Source organism: Gossypium hirsutum, chromosome A03 (assembly GCF_007990345.1).
Source record: "Gossypium hirsutum isolate 1008001.06 chromosome A03, Gossypium_hirsutum_v2.1, whole genome shotgun sequence".
NCBI lineage: Eukaryota > Viridiplantae > Streptophyta > Magnoliopsida > Malvales > Malvaceae > Gossypium > Gossypium hirsutum.
Window position 1 is genome coordinate 74,262,013 of NC_053426.1, and position 2,373 is coordinate 74,264,385.

At 28.5% G+C, this 2,373-nt stretch overlaps 1 long non-coding RNA gene across 1 annotated transcript; it reads left to right on the top strand.

The window, feature by feature from the left end:
• The first annotated feature begins 901 nt into the window (after positions 1-901).
• On the top strand, positions 902-1,895 carry LOC107886303 (uncharacterized). Its single transcript, XR_001680707.2, has 2 exons — positions 902-1,264; positions 1,556-1,895. It is a non-coding gene; the product is annotated as an uncharacterized lncRNA (long non-coding RNA).
• The last annotated feature ends 478 nt before the right edge of the window (positions 1,896-2,373 follow it).

Below are 2,373 nucleotides of genomic sequence, written 5' to 3' on the forward strand. Positions count from 1 at the left end.
AAAAAGAAGACATTTAAATCAAATAATATGTCAAATGTTAAAAAAAATATATTTATAAATTTTTTTTTGACAATATACACACAATGAAGGAAAATTTAAATAATACATAAAATATGAATGGATAGTAAAAATACATAATAAAATATGATCTTAGAAAACCAATTATGTATATAATAGATTTAAAAGACATATACATATATATATATAAATAACTTTAAAAATAAGTATATGTAAAAATAACATGGAATTAATAGTGCATATAAGATTAAAGTAATCTATAATTATATATGTACAAATATACATAAAAGTATTTAAATGAGATACTATATAACATATTAAAATAATATAATATAAAGAAGAATTCTGAAATAATAATTTTATAACCACAAAAATGAAGTTCCTAAAATAGCTTCATATACACATAAAAATATTAAGTGAATTTTAAAACAATAAGTATTTTAAATAGAAAACTCCATTAAAATAATATATGTATAGATAAACACAAAAATATTTAAATGAGACATTATACAAAACGTTTAAATAATATGATAAAAAACTTCAAAATAATTATACAAATAAAAACAAAGCAAAATTATTAAAATAGATTAACACATATATAAAAATATTAAATGGATTTTAAAATAATAAGTTATATAAATAGAAAACTCAATTATAATTGAATTAAAATAAGAGGGATAATTTATAAATAAAATAGACCATTGAAATAAAAAAAGGACCAGCGCGCCATGCATGCGAATGCTCAAGGACCAAAGCTGGAAATATTCCAGATCCCAAAACGTTTTGTTGAGGCTTGGGTTAAATTGAAACAATGTGCAAATTCTAGGGATAATTAAAAATCGAAGAAATTTGGAATAAGCTTAATCAAACACTAGTGCGAAAGGAAGGGACTAAATGTACAAATTGCCATTTACCGCAACAAACGCGCGGATCCTGAGGGCACTGGATTGGGTCATCGAGCATGGCTTCCAAACGATATCTTTTTTAAACCATTAAAATTGGTTTAAACGGCACCGTTTCTACTTCCTTAAAAAGGCCAAACCATGCCTTCATTTAGCAGAACCAATAATGCAACCCTAGCCTTTTTCTCTTCAATCGTCAAGCCTTAAACTCACTCCTTCAAGCGCCGATCCTCCCTAAGGGGCGATCAACGCCTTTAAATTTTAGGGGATATTTCATAGCCTCACGATTCCTTTCCAACCTCGATTTTGACGAAGCGAAACAAAATTCGTGGCTCTTTCTTTAGGTAAAATTTCTTTTCTTTTTCTTTTTTGTTTTCTAATGCAAAAAACGAAATATTAAAAGACAAAATCGGGAAAAACAAAATAAAAAAAAAAGCATCCAGAATTTGGACTTAGGAATCACCTTTTTAATTTTGGTAGCCCTTTTCTATATTTCAGTATACGTAAGATTTTCAAGTACAAGCGAGGGCTTTTTATAGCCAAATTTACAGAATAAATAGCAAAAAATAAAAATATTTTCCTGCTGTCATTTGTGTACTCCGTTATTCTGCTTCTTCTCGTGTGTTCTTTTGCAGGAGCAGCCGTACAGAGGAACGAAGGGAGGCGCGCATGAAGGAGGCCGTGCATGGGACTATTCGTAGGGAGCCCGATCCTGGCTAGCTGCTGGTGTTTTCCAGAAACCTCTAGGGTTTCTGGTGTTTGGGCCTTTTTCGGGTCATTTTGGGTCTCGGGTTTAGTTTATTTGGGCTTGTATTTTAATGTTTGGGTTGGATTTTATGTAATTGGGTCATTGACTTTTATCGTTTTGGGTTTTTTTTGTTTGTTTATTTTTGGTTTTGGGTTCTTTTATGGGCCCGGAGTTTTGTAAATGGACATTGGTTAATTATTTATTTTGATTTTATTATTTTTGATTTATTTTTGGTTTTTAAGATTTATTATTATTTTTTAGGTTTATAATGGGCTGGGCAAATTGGGCCTATTACAATTATTATATAATATATATAAATTTTATGTTATTTATTATAACATATATATATATTAAGTTATCATATATATATAACACATATCATTAATGTCGTCCACTACTATTAGTTAAATACATATTTACTATTTTAGCCCCTTTAATTTATTTTAATATATAATCTAACTTTTAACCCTTTCGCGATTTGGTCACTGTATTCAAATTACACACTAATTCAACGAAATTATCTAACCAAAATTCAATTCATTTCTCAAATAACTCATTTACAGGTCTAGTTTATGAAAATGAGGTCCCGATACCTCAATTCTAAAAACCACCGACTTTAGGATCGATAAACTTGTACCTTATCTAACTTCCAAATAACGAAAATTATTAGACCAAACTTTAGTATAATACTGTAATATCCTCGTA